A 13,381-nucleotide genomic window follows, 5' to 3' on the forward strand; every position below is an offset into this window, starting at 1 on the left:
CAAGACAGGCAGAAGGTGTGCAACCGATGAGGGCTTCCTCTCCAAAACAAGGAATTCCTAGAAATAGACTTTATATATTAAAAAAAACAACAACAACCATCAATCCCACAGACCGAAAGCACAAAGCTTAGATCAGGAGACAATTTCATTCTCAGAAGAAGACGATTGTAAGGCGTTGTGCGTATTCATGATCAGGAGAATGCAAATTAGAAAATAAGAAAAAATTCGGCACATGAACAGCAAGAATTCAGAAGTATGACAATGCTAAGTATTGGTGGTGATGTAGTTTCAATTCAGACAGGTAGACAGCAGTATGTCAAAAGTGGAGGAGTTTGGATGGGCACTCTCGTGCCGGTCATCCTAGCTAACCAGGAAGCTGAGATCTGAGGATCACAGTTCAAAGCCAGCCTGAGCAGGAAAGTTCAGACGTGGCTCTGTGGCTCAAGTGGTAAAGCGCTAGCCTGAGCTGAATTGCTGAGGGACAGCGCCCAGGCCCAGAGTTCAGGCCCACGACCACCATCATCACCACCACCACCAGCAAAAACAACTCAAAAGTGGAAGCTGGGGGCCAGTGGCTCACGCCTGAAATCCTAGCTACTCGGGAGGCTGAGATCTGAGGATCGCAGTTCAAAGCCCGCCTGGGCAGGAAAGTCTGTGAGACTCTTATCTCGAATAAACCACTAGAAAACCAGAAGTGGTGGTGTGTCTCAAGTGGTAGAGCACTAGCCTTGAGCTAAAGAGCATAAGAACAGCACCTAGGCCCAGAGTTCAAGCCCTACAACCAACAACAACAACAACAACAACAAAGAAGTAGAGCTGGGCACCTGCCGGTGGCTCACACCTGTAATCCTCGCTACTGAGGAGGCCGAGATCTGAGGATCACGGTTCAAAGCCAGCCCTGGCAGAAAAGTCCGTGAGACTCATCTCCAATTAACCATCAGAAAACCGAAGTGGTGCTGTGGCTCAAGCAGTAGAGCTCTTGCCTTGAGCTGAAGAGCGCAGGGACAGCGTGCAAGCCCAGAGTTCAAGTCCCATGACTGATCAAAAAAAAAAAAGTGGAGTTGTGGCTCAATTGGTAGAGTGCCAGCTTTGAGTCAAAAAGCCAAGTGAGAGTTCTAGCACCAGTACTGGTGCACACACACATGCACACACACACACACACACACACACACACACACACACACACACACAGCACTGTGTCAAAGGACTGGGTCATGGCCCAAACTACAGGCTTATCTGCTAGCAAGTGTAAGGCCCTGAGTTTAAACCAGTAAAAAGCCGAGGTAGAGGCATGGCTCAAGTAGTACAACACCAATGAGTGTAAGACCCTGAGTTCAGTATCCAGCCTCACAGACCAATAGGAAAACATACATATGTGCCCTAATCTCATCTTTTTTTGGGGGGGGTCAGTTGTGGGGCCTGAACTCTGGGCCTGGGCGCTGTCCCTCAGCTCTTCAGCTCAAGGCTAGCGCTCTACCACTTGAGTCACAGCACCACTTCTGGTTTTCTGGTGGTTCATTGGAAATAAGAGTCTCATGGCCTTTCCTACCCGGGCTGGCTTTGAACTGTGATCTTCAGAGCTCAGCCTCGGAGCAGCTGGACGGACGGGTGTGAGCCACCATTCTCCTCTCATTTTTCTTCCCTGATGGCAGCCATGGGGCCGCAGCCGCGCGGGGAGCGCATGCTCACTGCCCCCGGACCTGGCGCGGATCTCAGCAGCTCTGAGACACTATTTCCAAAACCAGAATGAAACTTGCTTCTTTCTTGACGGTTACAAAAGTAAAAGGCACGCCTAACGGGGATGGGTCTGAAATTTAATACTCTTTAGGGGAAGCTATTTTAAGCGCACAGAAAAATGCAAACAAGCAGCTTATTGATTTGATGTGACTATTGAAAATGAGATTAAAAAGATTTTAGAACCCTGGATGAGGCTCACATAACTTGAGAAGCTGACTCCAGAACATTCTCACAGCACGCCCTCACCAGCCCTGTCCTGCCGACTCCAGAACATTCTCACAGCACGCCCTCACCAGCCCTGTCCTGCCGACTCCAGAACATTCTCACAGCATGCCCTCACCAGCCCTGTCCTGCCGGTGGACCTGTCCCACCATGTCTCACACATCCTGGTGGGGGGGAAGTGGGGGGAAGAGGCAGTGGGGGGCAGTGGGCGGGGGAGGGGGCAGTGGGCGGGGGAGTAGGCAGTGGGGGGAGGCAGGGGGGACAATGGGGGGCAGTGGGGGGAGGAGGCAGTGGGGGGCAGTGGGAGGAGGGCCCACGAGTGCATGGATGCCTGTCCGGCGTCCTGCCCTCCTCTCCGCTTGGCCCAGAGAGGCGAGGTCTGTGAGACTCCCCCCCGCCCTGCCCCGCCTGTACCCTCACCTGGCTGAGCAGAGGCTCCGAGCATGGCTGTTTCCGTCCCTCACCGGTGGGTGCCACACCGGTGACTTGGGCAGGTCATTCATGCCTCAGGTGCTCTGTAGGTTCTAACCTGTGCCAAGGAATTCCGGGGCCCCCTGGCCAGGCTCCGGGGGGTTGAGCAGTGTCTGCGGTGCTCCCATGTGGGGGCCTGCGTGAGGCCATGGCGTGCATGCGTGTGTGTGCGTGCGTGTGTGCATGCAGTGTGTAGATGCGGTGTGTACGTGCATGGTGTACATCGTGCGTGGATGTGGTGTGCACGTGTGTGTGTGCAGTGTGTGCGTGCGTGTACACATGTACGTGTATGTGTGTGTATGTGTGCGTGTGTGGGTGTGCGTCCAGCGTGCGGCTGTGGTGCTAAGATGACAGGTGTGAGCCGCCAGAGCCCGGCCATTTTCTCTTTTTTTCTTGTTTCCTGTTCTTGTTTTGTCTCACCCCTGCTCGGGAGTCCACCGCCTGGCCGGGGAGCAGTGGCTCAGACCCCGCTGGGTGATGCCCCAGGGACTGGACTGGAGAAAGCGGCGGCCTGGCACCCTTGCCCAGCCCAGGAACCCCTGCACGGAAGGGCACCGCCCGCTGTGCCCTTCCTGGTGCCCTGGGAGCCCGGCCCCGGGGCCGCTGACGCCATGGGCCGCAGCCGCGGTCTTCCGGGTCTGGCAGAGGTGGGGAGCGTGGACTGCCAGGCCCCGCACCTGCTGGGCGTCCGCTCCCCCTGGGGGGCTCAGGCCCACAGCTAGCCAGAAGAGTCTGGAAGCAGGAGGGGAGGGGAGACTCGGTCTTGAGATCCTGTCTGTCCTTGCTGTGTTTAGATCCAAATGGCTCCCCCACATCCCAGTTGCCTCTGGAGGGGACGGGACCCAGGAGGATCCTGGAGGGCGGGGCTGGGGGACCGCACTCTTTCTCATGGCCTGACTGTCCCGTGGGTCTGGCTGTCCCGTGGGTCTGGCTGTCCTGTGGGTCTGGCTGTCCCGTGGGTCCCGCTGTCCTGTGGGTCTGACTGCCCCATCTGTCAGTCTGTCCCGTGGGTCTGACTGCCCCATCTGTCAGTCTGTCCTGTGGGTCTGGCTGCCCCATCAGTGTGACTGTCCTGTGGGTCTGGCTGCCCCGTGGGTGTGGCCTTCCCGTGGTTTGGCTGTCTTGTGTTCCTCAGCCTTCTTCCTCCTCTAGGAAGCCTCCTGAGGTGGATCATTCTTGGGCTGACTCGGACACCATTTTTTCTGCGAAGTGTTCTGGGCAAGGGTGCCTTTGGAGGGCCGGGCCGGGCAGGGAGGCCCGTGGCCGGAGGCCTGGGGTGGGGTCCAGACTGGGTCCCCCAGGGGATGGGCTGGCTGCCAGGGAGCGGCCTCCAGGTGTGAGAAGCGGGTTCCAGAACCTTCTCACCGCCAGGCTGCCTTTCAGCCATTCCCTGTGGGGCCGCACAGCTCAGCTCGCCTTGCATTTTGTTGATTGGAGATTGTGCTGCTGAATAGAGCTTAATGTCCTGTGGAAATCATCTGCTCTTTTTTCTTTTCTTTAAAACATTTCCCCGTCTTTTCCGTGTGCTTTGGATTGTCACTGTGTCCCTGACTGCCGGAGGCGGATAACAGGACATGGGGAAAGGGAGGACCTTCAAGCCATCGTCCTGGGGGGCAGGAGCCGTGTCTGAGGCCGCGTGGCCGCGTGGGACGGAGCCCTGAGCCCAGAGGGCAGAAGGGGGGCGAGGTGGGGAGGGAGGGCTGCCAGGGGGAGTCTGAAGGTTGGGGGAGCCGGGAGTGGAGAGCTGGGGGGGGGCAGGAGGGGCAGTGTGAGCCAGGAGGGAGGGCAGTGTGAGCCAGGCGGGGGGGGGCAGTGTGAGCCAGGCGGGGGGGGCAGTGTGAGCCAGGCGGGGGGGGGATGTCAGTGTGAGCCAGGCGGGGGGCAGTGTGAGCCAGGCGGGGGGGGCAGTGTGAGCCAGGCGGGGGGGGCAGGAGGGGCAGTGTGAGCCAGGCGGGGGGGATGTCAGTGTGAGCCAGGCGGGGGGGGATGTCAGTGTGAGCCAGGCGGGGGGGGATGTCAGTGTGAGCCAGGCGGGGGGGGATGTCAGTGTGAGCCAGGCGGGGGGGGGATGTCAGTGTGAGCCGGGGGGGATGTCAGTGTGAGCCGGGGGGGATGTCAGTGTGAGCCAGGCGGGGGGGGGATGTCAGTGTGAGCCAGGCGGGGGGGGGATGTCAGTGTGAGCCAGGCGGGGGGGGATGTCAGTGTGAGCCAGGCGGGGGGATGTCAGTGTGAGCCAGGCGGGGGGGGATGTCAGTGTGAGCCAGGCGGGGGGGGATGTCAGTGTGAGCCAGGCAGGGGGATGTCAGTGTGAGCCAGGCGGGGGGGGATGTCAGTGTGAGCCGGGGGGGATGTCAGTGTGAGCCGGGGGGGATGTCAGTGTGAGCCAGGCGGGGGCAGTGTGAGCCAGGGGGGGGCCCGGCTGGGGAGCCCCAAGGCCGGGCTCTGCCTGGTGGGAAAGGATTTAGACCCGGCTGGGGAGCCCCAAGGCCGGGCTCTGCCTGGTGGGAAAGGATTTAGACCCGGCTGGGGAGCCCCAAGGCCGGGCTCTGCCTGGTGGGAAAGGATTTAGACCCGGCTGGGGAGCCCCAAGGCCGGGCTCTGCCTGGTGGGAAAGGCTTTAGACCTGGCGGCGCCTCAGTGCAGAGCACCTGCCCCTGCCTTGAACCACACAGCACCGTGCTGCGCTGGTAAGGTCTGCACAGGGACCCCTCCCTCCCTCTTGGCTAAGTCTCCGCCCAGTATCTGTTACCTAGGTAACTGGCTGACCTGGAAGCAGTCAGCTTCTCCTCTGCTAGGTCACATCCTGGGCCACCTGTGGTCACAGGCCTCCCATCTGACCTTAGGAGGGTCCCAGACCCTGAGGTCATGTCCAGATCCAGTGTGGCCACGCCTGTCCCCCACCTGGCCACACCTCTTCCTGTCCCTGGCCTAGATAAGTCCTGGCCCACAGGTGGTTTCCCCCCTTCCCCCCTGGGGCTCCCCCCTCCCTCCCTTTTCTTTTCAGCCACGCCTCTCTACCACGCATGGCTGCGGCAGCAGTTCGGTAAATAAACTTCTTCTCCTGCCTGAGTAGCGCGTGGTGTTCTCTTCATCAGCTACCTAATAAAACCTACCTATTTAATATACTTACAGGCCGGTCCTCACACAAGACAAGGGCACCCCCAAGAACAATGATCATAGCACGGACAAATATCCATAATGCAACCACACAAAGGAAGTGTTTTACGTGTGACTGGCATGCGTTGCTTAACAACAGGGTGAATTTGGAGAAATGCGTCCCTCCTGCAAACATCACACGGTATCAACATCACGGTATAACCTCACTAGGCCGCTGCTGTCCATGGCCTTCAGGGGTGGCTGGGGCCTTGTTACCTGTGAAGACTGTCACACAATCTCAGGGACCCCGCAGTCCATTCACCAGCGAGGAGACACATTCTGAGAGGTGGACACTGGCCAGGAAAGGCCAGCCAGCAGGGCAGACACGGTGTCTGTCTGTGCCCTGGGCCCTGGCAGAGTGTGCACTGGGCTGTCGCTGCTGGGTCAGAAGCAAACGGAGCAGGCCCCATGCCTGCCCTCAGAGAGCTCGGATCCCAGCTGGGGTGGTGGGTCGGCTAACCTGGACAGCCCAGGTGCAGCAGGACTTGGGGGGAGGACTCAGGGAGGCCGGGGAGCACTGGGAGCTCCTGGGCCCCTAGGACCGCTCATCTGAGGTCCTCCCCCACCGGCCGGGCCGCCGGCTGGCTCAGCAGCTCTCCCGTCCGAGGAGGAGCAAGGTCACGAGTGGAGGCGTGGCTCTGGACACTTGTTGGCATTTTCACTTCACTGAGAGAATTCACTGGATAGTGGCCGTGTGGCCTCTCACGCCCTCCCTGACATCGACCTCAGATATTGCTGATTTCCTCTTCTTTTTTTTTGGTCGGTCGTGGGGCCTGAACTCTGGGCCTGGGCACTGTCCCTCAGCTCAAGGCTAGCGCTCTACCACTTGAGCCACAGCGCCACTTCCGGCTTTTCTCTTTTTGCTTATGTGGTGCTGAGGAATCGAACCCAGGGCCTCAGGCATGCAAGGCTGGCGCTCTACCACTGAGCCACCTTCCCAGCCCTGGAGACATTAATTTTATCTGGGCCAATGATCCACAAAAACTTGGAGTTTTCTAGTTAAAGGGGAGAGAACAGATCCTGCTCAGGCACCTGCAGTCTCTGTCTGCTCCTTCAGCAAACCGCTCCCCGCTCCCTTTGTGAGTGACATCCGTGGAGGCCGGTGGTCAACGCCTTCCTCTCCACAGAGAACTACAAGAAGTGGGGCACAGGCCCTCTTCAGCAGACAGGATGAGTTCAAACACGCCCAGGGCAGGAAGCTCACGTGGCACCTTCTAGCTTTGTCTGGTGGTGTGGACATTGGTCCTGAGAGCCCGTTTGGTGCAGTACCCTGGGGAGCTGCTCGGGTGTCTGCAGTCGGAGGCCCGGGGGTGTGCGGGAGGCCTGGGTTGGAGGGCGGGGGCAGTGGGGACAGACCCTGCTCCTCCCTCCCGGCCCTTCCCTCCCCCCCTCCCTGTCCTTCAGGGCAATGACTCCAGACAGCCAGTCAGGCAGTATTTTACTCGGGATGTGGTGGAACCAGAGCTTTCTCAGAATGCAGGCGGACTTTCTGCTCAGCTGGACGCATCTGCGTCCGCCGCGCTGGTGAGAGAGGCGTGGAGCCGAGCCACACGCATGCGCCCCTCCAGCCTGTGCCTTGCTTCCAGGTCTCTCTAGACGCAGCCGTGGTGGGAGCCCCTTCCTCCAAGGTCCCCGGAGTCCAACATAGCTAGGGTGGGTGTGGGCACTCAGCAGAGAGCCGGGGGCACAATGGGGCCTCCATAAAGGACAGTCAGGTACCATCTGAGCAAACAGACCCGGCCAGATCACCAGGCCACTGCAAACACGGGGACCTCTGAACAAAGCGTCCTCTGACTCCGGAGAAATCTGAAACCCTGGCATCTTGGCCAGGGTCCCAGGAAGGTGTGGCCCTGACCGCAGTGGCCTGCGACATGGCCACCGCCTGGAGGGCCTGGCCGCACCCTCACCCAGCAGGCTGGGCTCGGAACGTCCACCTTTTCTCCTGGGGACGCTACACTTGCAAAAACAGGATGGATTCCGCAGTTCAGGTTGCGAAGGGAGGAGGAGAGCTGAACTTCATTTGGCCTGGCTGGATGCTCTTCAAAGCCGCGGGCCACTGTTTCCACCGCCCCTCTGTGGGAGGCAGGATGGGGGCCGGCTGGAGAGCACGTGGCCATCTAGCAGAAGGCAGAGTTATGACGCCACGTTTCTAGCATATGGTCTCCCTCGTCTGCCCACAGGACCCTGGCCACACACTGTGCTCAGACCGCTGCCCGTGGTCCCGGGAGGAAGATGGAGACCTGGCGTCGGCACACAGCCTTGGGAGAGTAGGGGAGGGAAACTTCTCCAACCGAATCCCAGTGGGTCTGCGGCCAGCCAAGCCCCGCGTGCCGCGGTGAGGGCTGGGTGGGCACCTCACTGAGCTCCGCTGCCCCAAGACGGGGAGTGGAGCTGGGGACAGCATGCCATGCCCCATTGTCAGGCAGGAAAGAAGTCACGGGGGGGGGGGGGGGGCGAGGCACAAGGTCAGGGCCGTCCCCTCTGCCTGGCCCTGGCTCTGGAGCGCTTCAGCTCATAGTGGGCGTGGCTGTGGGAGATGGGTGGGGGCTGTCCTCCTGGATCAGCAGCTGGGCCTCCAGGTCCGGGGAGGGGCAGAGCCACCGGTCTCCCGAGGCCAGGCCGGATGGGGGCCCTGGGGACGCGTCCCTCTGCAGTCAAGGCCTGACCAAGCCCCGCGCTGGCCTCGGCCCTCACCCGGGCAGTCTTTGATCACGGCAGCGTGGTGCTGTCTCCGCTTCCAGGAGATGCTCTTGGCAGGTGCTGCCCACGGGTCAGTTTGCAGGGAACAGGACATTTTGTGATTGTCTAGAGCTTCACAGAGAACACGGTGAACCTACGAGGTCTGTGTGCAGAAGGAAATGAGGACAAGAGGCTGAGAGTGAGGCGCCCCCGGAGAGCAGCCCCCCCAGAGCAGCCCCCCCAGAGCAGCCCCCCCAGAGCAGGTTCCCCCAGAGCAGCCCCCCCAGAGCAGCCCCCCCCAGAGCAGCCCCCCCAGAGCAGCCCCCCCAGAGCAGGTTCCCCAGAGCAGTCCCCCCAGAGCAGCCCCCCCCAGAGCAGCCCCCCAGAGCAGCCCCCCCAGAGCAGCCCCCCCCAGAGCAGCCCCCCCCAGAGCAGCCCCCCCAGAGCAGCCCCCCCAGAGCAGCCCCCCCAGAGCAGGTTCCCCCAGAGCAGCCCCCCCAGAGCAGCCCCCCCCAGAGCAGCCCCCCCAGAGCAGCCCCCCCCAGAGCAGCCCCCCCAGAGCAGCCCCCCCCAGAGCAGCCCCCCCCAGAGCAGCCCCCCCAGAGCAGGTTCCCAGAGCAGCCCCCCCAGAGCAGCCCCCCCAGAGCAGCCCCCCAGAGCAGCCCCCCAGAGCAGCCCCCCCAGAGCAGCCCCCCCAGAGCAGCCCCCCAGAGCAGCCCCCCCAGAGCAGGTTCCCCCCAGAGCAGCCCCCCCAGAGCAGCCCCCCCCAGAGCAGCCCCCCCCAGAGCAGCCCCCCCAGAGCAGCCCCCCCAGAGCAGCCCCCCCAGAGCAGCCCCCCAGAGCAGCCCCCCCAGAGCAGGTTCCCCCCAGAGTAGCCCCCCCAGAGCAGCCCCCCCAGAGCAGCCCCCCCAGAGCAGCCCCCCCAGAGCAGGTTCCCCCAGAGCAGCCCCCCAGAGCAGCCCCCCCAGAGCAGCCCCCCCAGAGCAGGTTCCCCCAGAGCAGGTTCCCCCAGAGCAGGTTCCCCAGAGCAGCCCCCCCAGAGCAGCCCCCCCAGAGCAGGTTCCCCCAGAGCAGGTTCCCCCAGAGCAGGTTCCCCCAGAGCAGGCCTCCCAGAGCAGGTTCCCCAGAGCAGCCCCCCAGAGCAGCCCCCCCAGAGCAGCCCCCCCAGAGCAGCCCCCCAGAGCAGCCCCCCCAGAGCAGCCCCCCAGAGCAGGTTCCCCAGAGCAGCCCCCCCAGAGCAGCCCCCCCAGAGCAGGTTCCCCCAGAGCAGGTTCCCCCAGAGCAGGTTCCCCCAGAGCAGGTTCCCCCAGAGCAGGCCTCCCAGAGCAGCCCCCCCAGAGCAGCCCCCCCAGAGCAGCCCCCCCAGAGCAGCCCCCCCAGAGCAGCCCCCCCAGAGCAGGTTCCCCCAGAGCAGGCCTCCCAGAGCAGGTTCCCCAGAGCAGCCCCCCAGCAGGTTCCCCCCCAGAGCAGGCCTCCCCCCAGCAGGTTCCCCCCCAGAGCAGCCCCCCCAGCAGGCCTCCCCCCCAGAGCAGGCCTCCCCGGGCCCCGCCCGGTCCTAGGGGGCCTCCATCTCTGAGTCCACAGAAGCGCCTCAGCTCCAGGCAGGGCCCTGGCCCCTCCTCCCAGAGCAGCTGTTGTTGACTCGGTTTACCCCGTGTGGGCCACGTGTGGCTAGGCCGCCGGAGTCTCTGGCCAGGTGTCCGGTGTCCTGGGGACGGCGGGGTCTCTACCCTCCAGGAGCTCTGGCACCCTGCCCCAGGGGCCCAGGGGCACGGCGTGCCAGCCTCTGCCCACCGACAGGCCTCGTGGACTCAGGATGAGGCCAGGAGTCTCAACCAGGATCTGGACAGGATGCTTTCCTTCCAGGGAAGACTTAGGAAATCTCTTGTCTGTGAACAGGTGCCAGATCAGACTTCCATCTGGGGCTGGGGAGGGGAGGGGACGGAGGGTAGGGGAGGGGAAGGGAGAGGAGGGGGGAAGGGAGAGGAGGGGAAGGGACTCTCTATCTGGTTTAAAAAAACAAAAAAGCAGTCAATATGTAGAAACAGCAGGGGACCGGACTTCCTGGGTTCACCAGCCTTAGTCCCCTGCACATTTTGTTTCTCCCAGACTGAGCACATCACGGTTGCTTTGCTGTGGAGCTGTCCTGTTACATGCTCTCAGCCCTGCTGACCATTTATCCTTGCTGTTTACCACGACAATTGCATCCACCTGGCCAAAGAGGCTTTCAGGACCACATCCAGTTCTGGGTGTCTAAGGTCACCACAGGCCTATTTCTACATGGATGCCTTCACTGAGATGTACATGTGTGTGTGCATGTGTGTGCACCGATCCTGGGGCTGGGGCTTGGAACCAGGGCCTGGGCGCTGACCCTGAGCTTCTTTTCCTTGAGGTTAGTACTCTACCGCTTGATCCACTGCTCCATTTCTGGCTTTTTTCCCTGGGCTGGATGGAGGTCAGAGTCTCACAGACTGTCCTGCCTGGCTGGTTTCGAGCCACAATCTCAGACCTCAGCTTCCTGGTAGCTAGGATTAAAGGTGTGAGCCACACACCTGGCAGGGATGTGCGTTGATGGGGGAAGCTCAGGTGTTTACCTGGAGTTAGAACAGAGCACGAGGGAAACCGCAGCAAAGAAAAGCTCCTCCCGCCCTCCCTGCTCAGTTGGCAGGTTTTACCACCACCAGGCCTGCCACGCCGCCCCGCCCTGCCCCCCTGTGGGCCGTGTGGAACGCTGCCCACTGCCCCCCCCGTGGGCTGCATGGAAGGCCGCCCGCTGCCCCCCCCCGTGGGCCGCGTGGAAGGCCGCCCCGCCCTGCCCCCCTGTGGGCCGTGTGGAAGGCCGCCCGCTGCATCCCCCCGTGGGCCGCGTGGAAGGCCGCCCGCTGCATCCCCCGTGGGCCGCGTGGAAGGCCGCCCACTGCCCCCCCCCGTGGGCCGCGTGGAAGGCCGCCCACTGCATCCCCCCCGTGGGCCGCGTGGAAGGCCACCCGCTGCGTCCCCCCCCCGTGGGCCGCGTGGAAGGCCGCCCCTGTGTGGCCTGGCCAGGGCCTGGCTGTTGGAAGCGGGGCCACAGTTGCGGAGGCCGTGCTGACACAGAGTCAATCTGCCTCACAGACCCTGGGGAAGGACAGCGCGTCCGTGTGCCGGTGAGTGTGTCAGGGCTCGCGCCAGGCCTGTGGGAAGCAGTGTGTAAGAGCCACGGCAGGGTTAAGCCTCCAGGCTGCCCGGCAGCCACGCGGGCGGGGGGCGGGAGAGGAGCGAGGCTGGCCGGAGCCAGGCCTCCGCGTTAGCACGCGGGGATCGCCGGAGTCACAGGGAACCTTCCAGGCTGTTCAGACATATGGTCACCCAGCCCACGTGTCTTCAGGACAAAAGGCTTTTCCAGATTCCCAGCTGCCTTTCAGGCAAAGCAGCCTGCACTAAAAGTCATTCATCTGATTGGCCGGCGCGTGAGGACGGCTCCCGCTGGCACCGAGACCACGCTGCTGGACGGGAGGGTTTCTTGCCCGCTCTGGCCGGACCCCGCGGGGGGCGGGCAGCACTCGGAGCACGAGCTGAGCCCGCGACCTCCCACAGCAGGGCAGGACTTTCACGGATGTTCGGTTTCACTCCCACAGCAGGGCAGGACTTTCACGGATGTTCGGTTTCACTCCCACAGCAGGGCAGGACTTTCACGGATGTTCGGTTTCAGCCACTCACTTGCGCAAAAACAGGGCATGATAAATGCCCCAGGGGTTTGAGACGCTCTCAGGACACTGAAGGCCACCAATGGTCACTGGGAGGTGGCCCCACTGCGGGGCGGCCGATGCTCGGCTCAGAGCGGCTGCCAGGATGCTCGCCAGATTTAGCTCCCGTGGAGACGGTGCGGCCCATTTCCCGTACTGTCTGTGAGCTTCCGACTTTGTATTTGCTTTTTGGGGTACAGTCACCTTCTGGCATCTTGAGGGAGTTTGAGAACCTTCAGGAGCTTGTGTGGGGCTCAGTGGCAGAGCGTGTGGCCTGGCCTGGCCCCATTCCCAGTGCCCCAGGAAAACAGGACAGCCACAAAGTGCAATAGCATAAGGAATATCATAAGCATATGCACAGTAAAAGACACTCGAAAATTTAACATCAGTTTATACGGACTTGTCACACAATATTTTCCAAATTTTCTACTATGAATGCATTATTGTTTTATTCAGAAAATGTTATATAAGAATATTGGCAGGGGCTGGGAAGGTGGCTCAGTGGTAGAACACTTGCCTTGCATGCCTGAGGCCCTGGGTTCAATTCCCCAGCATCACCTAAGCAAAAAGAGAAAAAGCCGTAAGTGGCGCTGTGGTTCAAGTGGTAGAGGGCTCGCCTTGAGCTGAAGAGCTGAGGGACAGCGCCCAGACCCAGAGTTCAGGCCCCACGACCAACAACAACAACAAAAAAGAATATTGTGTGTGTGCATGCGTGCGTGCACGCACACCCATGTGCACGTGTGCAGTGTTGGGAAAGGAACTGAAAACTTCCTCACACTAGACAAGTGCTCTGCCCAAGCCCAGATACTTTTAAGACAAAATGCCGCAGCAGACTCATCAAACCCACACTTCCCGTGGCTTGGGTTCCATTTGTTCTTCTCCCACACTCTGTAACTTTACTTGGAGATAGGATTTCATAAGACTGAGCACAATGATGGATATAATGCTTGCTGAGCACTGTGATTCTAATCACTCAGGAGGCTGGGATCTGAGGGTTGTGGTTCAAAGTCTGCTCTGGGCAGGAAAGTTTGTGGGACTCTTCAATTAACCAGCAAAAAGTTGGAAGTGGAGCTGTGGCTCAAGCAGTGAAGTGGCTGGCTTTGAGCACAGAAGCTCAGGGACAGCGCCCACATGCACGAGTGTGCAACACATGTGTACACACACAGAGCCAAATGTGGAAGTGTGGCTCAAGTGGTAAGCCAAGCAGGAGGAGGGCGGGGCCTGAGTTCAAGCCCCAGTACTGGGACCAGAAACTGTATAATGCTTAATGAACGTCAGCAAGTGTGGTTATTCCAGCTCCCGTGGTATTCTCTGACGGGAAGCACGGTTGAGTCTCGGAACTCACTTTTCTGGCGGACGGAGGACTGCACCTGGCTCTGGGAAGGGTGGGT

Source organism: Dipodomys merriami, unplaced genomic scaffold (genome assembly GCF_024711535.1).
Source record: "Dipodomys merriami isolate MVZ:Mamm:240054 unplaced genomic scaffold, mDipMer1.0.p SCAF_158, whole genome shotgun sequence".
NCBI lineage: Eukaryota > Metazoa > Chordata > Mammalia > Rodentia > Heteromyidae > Dipodomys > Dipodomys merriami.